General features: G+C 42.3%; 1 long non-coding RNA gene across 1 annotated transcript in view; it reads left to right on the top strand.

Annotated features, from left to right (window-relative positions):
• The first annotated feature begins 10,880 nt into the window (after positions 1-10,880).
• Positions 10,881-13,901, top strand: part of LOC308275117 — a 562,357-nt gene continuing 559,336 nt past the window's right edge. Inside the window, exon 1 of the long non-coding RNA XR_013961699.1 lies at positions 10,881-10,918. This is a non-coding gene — a long non-coding RNA (uncharacterized lncRNA). The remainder of the gene's footprint in view (positions 10,919-13,901) is intronic.

The following is a 13,901-nucleotide window of genomic DNA, read 5'->3' as shown; positions in this document are numbered from 1 at the left end:
AACCCACTGACCTAGCTGTGGGGTTCTTCCTACCCCGCCCGCCCCGCGCCTGACCCTGCAGTGGAGGTCTCTCCGCTTGTGGCTTGACTGGGGCTAAAGGGTATTTTAACTTCATAGGGGTGGTTCCTGCTCTGAGTCCTACATCTGAACCTCGGGAAGAACAAAGCTTAATCTGCCTTTTGTCTGTTATTTTATTTTTTTGAAGTTTAAATAAAGTTTTACTAATTTTGACCAAAATTCTGTTCATTGCCTGCTTCATTGGGGAGTAGGGGAGGCAAGAATTCCTAGGCCCCTGCCTCATGCCAGGAAAGGGCTGATACAGGAAGCAGCCGGCAATCACCCTTCATCTCACCACTAGGAGGCGTATTTTCTTTGGGTATGTTTTTCTGCACATTTAAGCTTTATAACAAGTGAACAAAAACATTTTCTGCCAGGCATGGTGGCGCACACTTGTAATCCAGTACTTGGGAGGCTGAGACTGGAGGGTCGCAGGTTCGCAGCCAGCCTCAGCTACCTAGGCCCTGTCTCAAAGAATAAAAAGATAGGGCTGGGGGGTGTAGCTTGGAGGTAGCCATGCCCCTGCGTTCAATCTCCGGTTCTGGAAAAAAAATAACATTTTATTTTTACCTTAGACCAGTAATAAAAAGACTACGGATATGTAATGTATTTTAAAGCTGAAGTTAAAGAATTTGGCTATAACTGGCTCTTTTTACTTGTCAATTTATTTTTTCTTTCATTAGCACCTTTTTTTTTGTGTGTGTGGGGGTCTGGGGATGGAACCCTGGGGCATCCGAGCTACATTCCCTGCTCTATTTTTTATTTCTTTTGGTGTGTGTGGTACTGGATATAGAACCCAGGGGCATCCTACCTCTGGGTTACACCCCTAGACCTATTTTTTATTGTTTCTATTTGAAACAGAGTCTCACTGAGTTGCAAAGGACCTCACTTAGTAATTGAGGCTGTCCGTGAACCGTAATCTTCCTGTCTCAGCCTCCCAAGCGCGGGGATTACAAGCATGCGTCACCACGCCCAGCTATTTTAAAATTTTTATTTTGAAACTGTCTCACTAAGTTGTGGAGGGCCTAAGTAGCTGAGGGCATCAGAGAACTAGGATTCTCTGGTCTCTGCCTCCTGAATGCTGGGATTACAAGCTTGGGCGCCACCACGCCCTGCTTTTCATTAGCACCTTCTTAATGTGAATATCGGACTTCCTACGTCCTCTGCAAGTTTCTCACATTGCTTTAGCTATTTTAGAGTATTTTTTATTTTTAGTTTTTGGTTTACTTGTGATTTATTTTAGCTATTATAAAATTTTTTTTTTTTGGTACCAGGAATTGAACCAAGGGGCATTCTACCTCCAATTGACACCCCCTTTTTACATATATTCCCAGTACTTACACCCCTGCAGCCTTATTTGTTTACTTTGCAGTACTAGGGATTTAGCCCATTGGCATTCTTCCTCTGAGCTATACCACTAACCCCATTTTTTTGTTGTTGGCCTTTATTTTGAAACAGGGTCTCACTGAGTTGCAGAGGGCCTTACTAAGTAGCTGAGGCTGACCTCCAATATGTAATTTTCCTGTCTTAACCTCCCAAGTACTGGAATTACAAGCATGAGCCACCACACCCGGCCCCTTTTATTTTTTGAAATAGTTTAAATTGCTAAGGATGGCCTTGAACCTGTTTAATCCTTCTGGCTCAGTCTCTCAAGTACAGAGATTACAGGCATTCACCACCATTCCTGGTTTGTTTGTTTGTTCGTTTGTTTTGAAATATTTCAGTTGGGCCTTGTGGTGCACACTTGTAATCCCAGCATCCAGGAGGCTAAGCAGACAGCCTCAGCTACTTAGGCCCTTTGCAACTCAATGAGACCCTGTTTCAAAAATAGAGCTGGGGGTGTAGCTCAGAGGTAGAATGCCCCTGGGTTCCATCCCCAGTACTGCAAAAAAAAATTTTTTTCAAAGAGAACTTCCTTGGCTTTGGGGGTTTTTTTTGTTTTATTTTTTATTTTTATTTTTTGGCGGTACTGGGGGTGGAACCCAGGGGCTTTCTACCTCCAGGCTATACTTCCAGCCTATTTTTTGTTTTATTTTTATGTGCTTTAGGATATAATAAGATGTAGTACCTAAATACCTCTACTTAGCTTAAAAAATTGAATCTTCACATCTCTTATATCTCTACCATGACATGGCCTTTCCTCTTTCCCAGAAGTAACTGATATTTCTTTTTCTTTCTTTTCTTTTTTCTTCTTTTCTTTCTTTTTTTTTTTTTTTGCGGTACTGGGGATTGAACTAAGGGGCCTCATACCTCTGAGCTACACCTGAGCCCGTGTGTGTGTGTGTGTGTCTGTGTGTGTGTGTGTGTGTGTGTGTGTGTGTGTGTGTTATACTGGAGATTGAACCCAGGGGCATTCTACCTCCAAGCTACACACCCAGCCTGATTTTGTTTTTGAAACGGTCTCTCTCATTAAGTTGCAGAGGGCCTCACTAAGTAGCTGCAGCTGGCCGTGAGTCTGTGATCAGCCTCCCAAGTACTGGGATTACAAGTGTGTGCCACTATTCCCCATAACTGAGCTTAAAATTTTGTGTTTAGTGGCTGGGCACATGTTCATTCCTGTAATCTCAATACTTGGGAAGCTGAAATGAGAATCACAGGTTCTGTGATTCTCAGTAGTTTAGAGAGATCTTGTTTCAAAATAAAAAATAAAGTAGGAGCCAGGCGTGGTGGTGCACACTTGTAATCCCCGCACTTGGGAGGCTGAGACGGGAGACCCTGTTTCCAAATAAAGTATAAAATAGGTATGGGAGTCTAATAGCCCGGAGGTAGAAAGCCTCTGGGTTCCACCCCCAGTACCAAAAAAAAAAAAAAAAAAAAAAAAACAACTAAAAATAGGGCCTTGAAGGCTGAGACCGGAGGATTGCGGTTTGCAGACAGCATCAGCTACTCAATGAGGCCCTTTGAGACTCAGTGAGATCCTGTTTCAAAATATAAATTAAAAAATAGGGCTAGAGATAAATCTTGGAGATAGAATGCCCCTGGGTTCCATCTCCAGTACCACACAAAAATAAAATAAGGAGGAGAGAAGGGGTGTAGCTCAGAGATAGAATGCCTCTGGGTTCATTCCCAGTACTAAAAAAAAAAATGTGTAGATTAATATACATACATCTTTAAGAATATTATTATTTTGTGTATGGGGGATACTGGGAATTGAACCCAGAGGCATTCTACATTCGAGCTACACCCCCAGCCTAAGTTTATTTCTTATTTGGAAATGGGGGTCTCACTAGGTTACTGAGAGTCCCACTACTTCCGGAGGCTGTCATACCAGCAATCCTCCTGTCAGCCTCCCAAGTACTGGGATTACAGGCATGTGCCACCATGCCAGGCTGGCTGTTTTTTATTTTTTGGTGGTACTGGGGTTCCTGGAAAGCCTTTTACCTCTGGGCTATACTCCCAGACCTATTTTTATACTTTTTTAAATTTGGAAACAGGGTCTCTTAAGCCAGCATGGCTGGCTGCAAACCTGTGTTTTTTATTTTTTAATTAAACTTATCAAGTTAAGGAGCTAAACTTTTATATCTAGTTTGCTAAGAAATTTTATTAGAAATGAATATTTTATTTACTTATTTATGTATATATATTTATTTACTCTGTGTGTGTGTGTGTGTCCCTGATGATTGAACCAAGAGCCTCACACATGCTAGTGTTCTGCCACTGACCTACATTACCAGCTTTTTATTTAGTGTGTGTGTGTGTGTGTGTGTGTGTGTGTGTGTGTATGGTATTAGAATCGAACCCAGGGGTGTTTTACCTCTGAGCTACACTCTCAGCCCTATTATTTTGTATTTTGAAACAGGGTCTCACTGAGTTGCAGAGGGCCTCACTAAACTACTGGGGCTAGTTTCAAACCTTCCATCCTTCTATCTCAGCCTCCCGTACTAGGATTATAGGCTTGCACCCCATGCTGGATTTTTATTTTGAAAGAGGGGAGGGTCTCCTTAAATTGTTGAGCTCCCAAAATCTGCCATAAATAAAATCAATAACAATTCTTGGACCTGTGATCCTCCTATCTCACCTGCCCAAATACTGGGATTACAGATGTAAGCCACTACACCTAGTGCCTGTTTTTGTGTGTGGGGGGGGATTGAACCTGGGGACATTCTACCTCCAAGCTACATCCCTAGCCTGGCTTGTGTGTGTGTGTGTGTGTGTGTGTGTGTGTGTGTGTGTGTGTGTGTGATACTGGGAGTGGAACCCAGGGGCTTTTCTACCTCTGGGCTATACTCCCAACTCCCAGACCTATTGTATACTTTATTTGGAAACAGGGTCTCACTAAGTTGCTGAAAGCCTCACTAAGTAGCTGAGGCTGGCTTTGAACCTGTGCGATCCTCCTATCTCAGCCTCCCAAGCGCTGGGATTACAAGCATGGGCCATCACACCAGCAACGGTGGTGTATACTTTTAATCCCAGCATTTAGAAGGCTGAGACAAGAGGATCACAGTTCACAGACAGCCTCAACTACTATGTAGTGAGGCCCGTTGCAACTCAGTGAGACCCTGCTTCGAAATAAAGAATAAAAAAAATAGGGCTGAGCGTGTATCTTGGAGATAGGATGCCCCTGGGTTCCATCCCTAGTACTGGGGGGGGAAAAAAAAAAAAAAGGGAGCAGAGGATGTAGCTCAGTAGTAGAACTCCCCTGGGTCATTCCCTAGTGCCCTAGATAAACAAAAGGGCTGGTGTGTAGCTCACAAGTATAGCACCCCTGCCTTTGATCCCCAGTATCACAAAAATAAAGCAATTATTTAGAGGAAAACATGTTTTATATATATATAATACATATATACACATACATATGTGTGTGTACGTGTGCATGCGTGTGTGTGTGTGTGTGTGTGTGTGTGTGTGTGTGTGTGTGTGTAGGGCTGGGGATTGAACCCAGGGGAATTCTTCCTCCAAGCTACATTCCCCAGCCCTAGGTTATTTTTATTTTTTATTTTTATTTATTTATTTACAGTGCTGAGGATTTACTCTAAGAGCATTCTGCCTCTGAGCACAACCCAGCCCTATTTTGTTCTCCTATGTTGAAATAGGGTCTCTTAAGTTGCAAAGGGCCTCACTAAGTAGCTGAGGCTGGCTGCGAACCTGTGATCCTCCTGTCTCAGCCTCCCAAGTACTGGAGTCACAGGCATATAGCACCTCTCTTGGCTAAATCTTTTATATTTAACCTAGATACTTAGCCTTTCCTATGCTCTCATTCATTCCTGGAAGCCTGGGCTTTCCCTGGCATCTTCCCTTCAGCCTGAAGAACTTTAAGTGTTGTTGCACAGTGCTGCTGCTGACAAATATCTTGGCTTGCTTTTATCTGAAAATGTCTATTCTGCATTCATTCCTAATGGATATATTAACTTCATACTGGAGTCTGCTGTGACTGGTTTCTTTTTTCTTCTAGCACTTTCAAGATGCCCTGCTATTTTCTGGTCATCATATTTTCTTTTTTTAATTTTTATTGGTGTATTATATTCATACATAATATTGGGGTAAAAAACTTGTGTGCACATACATGTATACATCACTGATTTAACCCCTACCCAATTCCCACCCCATCCCCTCCTCATCCCTCCCTCCCTTGCTTGGCTTAGTGGTTGACTTCGATATGTTTAAGTACATTGTGTGTTTTAGAGATTTTCCTCTTCCCCCCTCCTTTCTCCTCCTTTAGGTTGTCTTGTTTGCTCCTCTATAGGATTTCCTTTTTCATCTAGAGTTCCTCCTATGACCCATTTCTCCCTAACTCTCACATATTAGGGAAAGCATCTGCTTTCTTATTTTTTGTGACTGACTAATCTCACTTAGCATAATGTCCTCCAGTTCCATCCATTTCCCTGAAAATGATGGTCATCATATTTTCTGATGAGAAACTCACAGTGTTTTGAATCATTATTTTCTTATGATTTTTATCCTCTGAATACAGTCGAGATTTTTGTTTTAGCTGGGGGTGGTGGCGCAGGCTTGTTATCTCAGCATTTGGGGGGGGCTGAAACCTGAGGATCACTTGTTCGTGGACAGCCTCAGCTACTTAGTGAGGCCCTCTGTAACTGTGAGACCCTGTTTCAAAATAAAGAATAAAAAATAGGGCTGGGTGTAGCTTGGAGGTTGAACGCCCCTGGGTTCTATCCCCGGACCTTTAAAAAATTTTTTTTTGTTTTATCTTTGGTTTTCAAAAGTTTGACTTTGATGTATTAATCAGGTTTCTCCAGGGAAACAGAACCAATAGGGCGTGTGTGTGTGTGTGTGTATGTGTGTGTGTGCGCGCGCACACACATATAATCAAGTGTGGTAGCACATGTTTGTAATCCCAGGACTTGGGAGGCTGAGACAGGAGGATCGCAGATTCAAAGCCAGCCTTGGCAATTTAGCAAGGCTCTCAGTAACCTAGTGAGACCCTGTTTCAAAGTAAAAAACAAAGCCAGGCATGGTGGTGGACACTTGTAATTCCCGCGCTTGGAAGGTCTGAGACAGGAGGATCGTGCAGGTTCGGAGTCAGCCTCAGCTGGCTTAAGAGACCCTGTTTCCAAATAAAATATAAAATGGGTCTGGGAGTGTAGCCCAGAGATAGAAGGCTCCTGGGTAACATCCCCAGGAAAAAAATAAAAAATAAAATAGGGCCAAGGGTGTAGTTCAAAGGTGGTAGAATGCCCCTGGGTTCAACCCTCAGCACCAAAAAAACAAAACAAAACAAAACAACAACAAACTATACAAAGCAAGCCGGGCATGGTGGCACATGCTTATAATCCCAGTCCTTGGGAGGCTGAAACAGGAGGATTTCAGGTTGGAGGACAGCCTCAGCAAGACTCTCATTAACCAAACGAGACTCCATTTCAAAATAAAAATAAAATAGGATTGGGAATTTAGAGATAGAATGCCCCTGGGTTTAATCCCCAGTGCCCTACACACATAAAGTACTTTTACCTTAAAGTCAATTTTGTCTAAGATTATTAAAGTCATACCAGTTTTTCTTTTATAGTCAGTATTTTCAAAGTTATCATTTTTATCTTATTTTATTTAAGAAATGGGAGCCGGTCGTGGTGGTGCACGCCTGTAATCCCAGTACTTGGGAGGTTGAGACAGGAGGATTGCAGGTTCACAGCCAGCCTCAGTTATTGGAGGCCCTCTTCAACTTAGTGAGATCCTCTTTTTTTTTTTTTTTTTTTTTTGGTGGTACTGGGGGTGGAACCCAGAGGCTTTCTACCTCCGGGCTATACTCCCAGACCCATTTTTTTTAATATAATTTATTTGGAAACAGGGTCTCACTAAGTTGCTGAGAGCCTCACTAAGTAGCGGAGACCAGCTTCGAACCTGCGTGATCCTCCTGTCACAGGCTCCCAAGCGCGGGGATTACAAGCGTGCGCCACCACGCTTGGCTGTGAGATCCTCTTTCAAAATAAAAAAATAAAAATTAAAGCTGGAGGTATAGCTCAGATAAGAATATCCCTGGGTTCAATCCCCAGTACCAAAAGAAAAAAAAAAGAAAGAAAAAAGAAAATAAAAAGAATAAAATAGATCTGGGGATGTATCTCAGAAGTAGAATGCTTCTGGGTTTAATCCCCAGTAGCAATCAATCAATCAATCAATTAATTAATTAAATGTCTTAATTTACAAAGAAGTTGTCACAGTTGTAATGGCACTGAGGGCTCTTTTCCTCAACTCAACTAGAATTTTTGAATAGGTAAATTAAAACTAATAGGCAGCATGGTGCAGCTTTAATAAGTCTTTTACAAAATCAGTAGGAAATAGAAAGGGAAGAGAAGAAATGCAGTGTGCCCCAGGCACGGAACTCTGCCCTCCTCTCTGTCCCTGGTCTTTAAATATAGATTTTGTATTGGTATGTTCTTAGTGTTACCAAGGCAACGGGCTAGTAACTTTTTTTTTTTTGCAGATGGTGGCTCTTTGCCTCTGGACAGTGTGCTTGCTAAGTGAGGGGTCAGTAATCGACCTGGCTTCCACCTCTATTGTATTAGGCAGTATCAGTTGCTCATCAGCTACCCTTCCTATACCCCGGCGGGGTCACAAAAGACAGGAGGTAAACAAGGTGCTGATTGCAACATAGAAAAGGCGGTCACTGGAATGTAATGTGCGTAAAAAAGGTGTCCAAAGGGACCCCACGGCCCAACGCTTGGAGACGCCCTGTCCATTTCCTTTCCCAGTGCCCCGGTCCAACTTTCTGTTCCCTGGAATGGCCCATGGTGGATGCTTTTTCCCTGGAATGTGACCCTTTCCCCTCTCCTATGACCTTTTTCATATGATGCCTTTATTTTTCTCAATAAATCTCCTGTATTTCCCACTTGAATATTGACCAAGCAGAGAGGCAAGGATGAAGGTGGTATAAAATAACATTAGGACCTCCTACCCTGCAACATCTTGAGTTATATAGTGGTCGATGTGTGTGTGTGTGTGTGTGTGTGTGTGTGTGTGTGTGCGCGCGCGCAGGCGGTACTGGGAATTGAACCCAGAGGCATTCTACTCCAAGCTACACCCCCTGACAGATTTTTTAAAATTTTGAAACAAGGCCTCATCAAGTTGCTGAGGTTAGCCTTAAAACTATGCTTTTCAGCTGGGTGTGGTGGCACACACTTGTAATCCCAGCATTCGGGAGGCTGAGACAGGAGGATCATGGTTCGTGGGCAGCCTCAGCTACTTAGTGAGGCCCTTTGCAACTCAGTGAGACCCTGTTTCAAAATAAAGAATAAAATATAAGGCTGGGGGTGTCACTCGGAGGTAGAATGCCCCTGGGTTCCATCCTCAGTACTGGAAAAAAAAAACAGAAACAAACCAGAATTCTCCTGTCTCAGCCTCCCAAGTACTGGGATACAAGAGTCACCCGGTTAAAGTGGTCACTTTGACAGGTTGTAAAATACAGACATTCAGACCCCCTGACTCTGCTCAGATTAGTGACCAAAGGGCCAACCAAGAGATTACCTTGGAGCCAGTGGTCCGGTCCTGGAGCCTGCTGTGCAGCGAGGCTGGGTCTGGAGCCAGCAAGGCCAGGCCTATTGCATGGCAGGCCTGGAACTGGGGCCTGCCTCACAGCAAAGGGGCAGTGGGTTTCAACTGTGTGGCCAGGAAGCAGTAGAAGCTGCCGCTGCCTCACCTAATCTCTCAGCAGATTTCCGGAACCAAGCCAGGCGTGGTGGCGCACATCCTTGCACTTGGGAGGTGGAGACAGGAGGATCGCGCAGGCTCGGAGCCAGCCTCGCTGGCTTAAGAGACCCTGTTTCCAAATGAAAAAATATAAAATAGGTCTGGGAGTGTAGCCCGAGGTAGAAGGGCTTCCAGGAACCCCAGTACCACCAAAAAAAAAAAAAAAAAAAAAGAAAGAAAGAAAGAAAGAAAAAAAAAAAAGATTTCCGAACCCAAGTGACCTCTATTTTAAAAAAAAATTGGTTGTGAGTGGATCATCCTGTCAAAGTTACTCACCTTCTGGCTTTCAGGGTTTCTGTAAGTGGGAATAAGTGTGGAGAAATAGAAGCTCTAATACATTGTTGGTGGGATTGCAAGTTGGTGCAACCACTTTGGAGAAGAGTATAGAAGATCCTCAGAAGAAGGAAGACGAACTTACCGTATGATCCATCAATACCACCTCTAGGTATCTAACAGAAAGAATGAAAACCAAAATACCAAACTAATGCATGAGCAACCATGTTCACAGCGGCACAGTTCACCATTGCCAAACTGTGGAACCAGCCAAGATGTCCTTCAATGGATGAGTGGATTTCAAAACTATGGGATACGTACACAATGGAATTTTGCCCAGCTGTAAGGGAGAACAAAATTATGGCGTTTACAGTGAAATGTCACACACACACACACAAAAAAGAAATCAGATGCTTTTCTTTTTTTTCTTTTTTTTTTTTTTTTGGTGGTACTGGGGTTCCTGGACACCCTTCTTCGGGCTATACTCCCAGACCTATTTTATATTTTTATTTGGAAACAGGGTCTCTTACGCCAGCGGGGCTGACTTCGAACCTGCGCGATCCTCCTGTCTCCGCCTCCCAAGCAGGATTACAAGCGTGCGCCACCACGCCCGGCTCAGATGCTTTTCTTAGTGTGCAAGATATTAGGGAGAAATGGGTAACAGGAGGAACTCTAGATGAAGAAGGGACCCTGTAGAGGAGCAATGAAGGTGACATATCTGAGGGGATGAGGGAGGATGAGGGAAACGCTTTAAAGCACAGGATGTACTTAAACATATCAAGGTCAATCAGGAAGCCAAGCATGGGTAGGAGGGAGGAGGAGGGAAGGGGTTAGAAGATTGGGTAGATTTGATTGGGTGATCTGTGTGTGCGTGTATATCTCCACAAGTTTTTTTTTTTTTTTATCCCACTGAGATATATGACTACATGAACCAATAAAAATGTATTTTTAAAAAAGAGATTACCTTGATAAATATGTAAAATCCTTGTTTAAGCTAGTTCTTAGTAAATTGTTAGCTAGGCAAAAGAGAAACCCTGTTTAAAAAAAACACACACACACAAAAAAATAATCTTTTTTTTTTTTTTTTTTTTTTGCGATACTGGGGATGGAATGCAGGGATATTCTACCTCCGAGCTATACCTCCAGCCCTATTTTTTATTCTTTATTTTAAAACAGGGTCTCACTAAGTTGCAGAGGGCCCACTAAGTAGCTGAGGCTGTCCGTGAACTGCGATCCTCCTGTCTCAGCCTCCCGAATGCTGGGATTACAAGCATGTGCCACCATGCCCAGCTTAAAATTATCTTAATAAAATAAAAAGAAAGCCGGGCGTGGTGGCGCACGCCTGTAATCCCCTTGCTTGGGAGGCGGAGACAGGAGGATCGCGCACATTCGAAGCCAGTCATGCTGGCTTAAGAGACCCTGTTTCCAAAAATAAAAAAGTATAAAATAGGTCTGGGAGTGTAGCCCAGAGGCAGAAGGGCTTCTAGGAACCCCAGTACCACCATAAAAGAAAGAAAGAAAGAAAGGAAGAAAGAAAGAAAGAAAGAAAGAAAGAAAGAAAGAAAGAAAGAAAGAAAGAAAGATTTAAAAAATTAAAAAATTAAAAAATTGTTTTTGCTTCCTAGGTTACTTTTTGTAAATTTTTACCAAGATTAGATCAATATCTTAAGAAAATTGTTTTAAGCATAGAATCAAAGCATTAAATGAAACTCTTAATAAATTCTTTAATAGAACTGGGCATGGTGGCACACGCTTATCAGTTGCATTTGACCTCTGAGCTACACCACCTGCCCAATTTTTTTTTTTTATTCTTTATTTTGAAACAGGGTCTCACTGAGTTGCAGAGGGCCTCACTAAGTATCTGAGGCTGCCCACAAACCACGATCCTCCAGTCTCAGCCTCCCAAATGCTGGGATTACAAGCGTGCGCCACCCCTCCTGGCTTATTGACTTCCTCTTCATTATAACCAACCTTAACACATAAAATTTATTTTATACATATTAACCTTTATAAATCATCTTCAACTTCTTCAAACCCTCTGTGACTTGCTTAACCCTCTGATTTTTGTTCTCATCTTTTGTTTTCTCTTTGGGATAATTCAGTCATTTAGAACAAAAATATTGCCATTCAAAATTATTTCCTCTTGCTGGGTGTGTGGCTCATACTTGAAATCCTAATACTTGGAAGGCTAAGACAGAAGGATCACAGGTTTGAGAGCAGCCTCAGCAAGTAATAAAACTATTATTAACTTAGCAGATTCTGTTTCCAAATAAAAATAAAATACGGCTGGTGGTGTAGCTCAGAGGTAGAATGCCCCTGGGTTTCATCTTCAGTATCTCACACACACATACAAACACACACACACACACACACACACACACACACGTACACATATCTTTTCCTCTTCCATTTAGCCTTGTTATTAAAATACCTCTGTATTCCAAGAACTATCTCTTTGTATTTATTGAGGTTTTTTGTGTTTTAACCTTTTTTGTGATACTTTCTGGTGATTAAATTCAGGAGTATTCTACCTCTGAGCTATACCCTCAGTCCTATTTTTTTAAATTTTATTTATTTATTTATTTATTTATTTATTTATTTATTTATGTACTAGGGGTGGAACCCAGGGGCCTTCTACCTCCGGGCTACACCCTCAGCCCTGTTTTATAATTTATTTGGAAACAGGGTCTCACTAAGTTGCTGAGAGCCTCACTAAGTAGCTGAGGCTGGCTTCAAACCTCTGTAATCCTCCGGTCTCAGCCTCCCAAGCGCGGGGATTACAAGCGTGCGCCACCATGTCCAGCTCCTAAAGGCTCAAGAACACTCCAACCATCCCAGGCCCTGGTTGTGTTTTCCCAGAGACTCAACTCTACTCCCCCTATTTTTCTGGGGTTTCTCAAACTCTGACCCGTCTCCCACCTCCACAGTCCCCTTGCAGGGAAAGTGTAACCTATGGAGTCCACTTTTGTTCGGTGTCTCAGACACCTCCATAATTTACACACAACCCTCCCCTCAGGATATCCTGACCACCAAGGAAATATTTTGCCGCCCCCATGGTGTTTCTTACCTTGGTTCACACACAAAATTATCTGGTTGGCCACAAGTGTTTGCTTAGGCCTTTCCTTGAGTTGCCAAAGAGACATTTACTGCTGGGTCTTAGCCAGTTAAGGACCTACCATGCCACTGTGGACACTCAGTGCTACTGAGTTAGGATCTCGGATGAGCCCCCAATTAATAGAAATAACTTTAAGGGAGCTGCAAAAAAAAAAAAAAAAAAAAACCCTCCTGAAATAAAAAAAATGTAACTCCCCATGGCAGTTTACTTCTGTGCAGAAGACTACAAGCTGGGCAGGCAGTCTGCTCAGCCTTTTATCCCCTTACCAAGAGGCTCCACTAGCTGCAAATCACAAGCTAATGTGGTCGGCTGGTTCTCTCTGGGAAGATTTTACAAAGGGAGAAACATGAAACCAGGACATCTAGGAGTGAAAAAAACAGACACTGGCACAAACGTTACAAAGTGAATGCCTAGGTACAGTTACAGAATGGAAGCTTGCCAGTTTCTATATAATCTTGTAACTTCAACAGAAAAGAGTGGTTTTCTTCCTTCACCTCTGTGCTATCCCCCCAGCCCTATTTATTTATTTATTTATTTATTTATTTATTTATGTTAGGTGTCTCAGACACCTAACATAAATAAATAAATAAAATTAAAAATAAATAAAATAAAATAATAAAATAAAAATAAATAAAATAATAAAATATTTTGCAAATTTATTTATTATAAATAAATATTTATTTAATAAATAATAATAAATAATAAATATTATTCAATAAATAAACATTTAATTAATGAATAGATATTAATAAAAATTAACAAATAAATAAAATATTTATTATAAATATTAATTAATTAATTAATTAATTTTGCAGGTCTGGGGATGGAACCCAGGGGCATTTGACCTCTGAGCCACACCCTCTGCCCTATTTTTATTCTTTATTTTGAAACAGGGTCTCACTGAGTTGCAGAGGGCCTCACTAAGTACCTGAGGCTGTCTGCAAACCGTGATCCTCTGGTCTCAGACTCCCGGAATGCTGGGATTATAAGCGTGTGCCACCACGCCTGGCTTATTTTTTATTTTTCATTATTTTTATTTTTGGTGGTATTGGGGTTCCTGGAAGCCCTTCTACCTCCGGGCTACACTCCCAGAGCTATTTTTGCATTTTTATTTGGAAACAGGCTCTCCTAAGCCAGCGCGCATGCGCGGCTGGCTTCGAACCTGCGCGATCCTCCTGTCTCTGCCTCCCAAGCGCGGGGATTACAAACGTGCGCCACCACGCCCGGCTTATTTTTTATTTTGAATCAGGATCTCACTAAGTTGCTGAGCGTCTCATTAAGTGTGCCACAGTCCCTGGATTGCTTGTTGTGTTATAGC

This window comes from Muscardinus avellanarius (assembly GCF_963383645.1).
Source record: "Muscardinus avellanarius genome assembly, chromosome: 16".
Classification (NCBI taxonomy): Eukaryota; Metazoa; Chordata; class Mammalia; order Rodentia; family Gliridae; genus Muscardinus; species Muscardinus avellanarius.
This window is presented reverse-complemented; position numbering and strand designations above follow the sequence as displayed.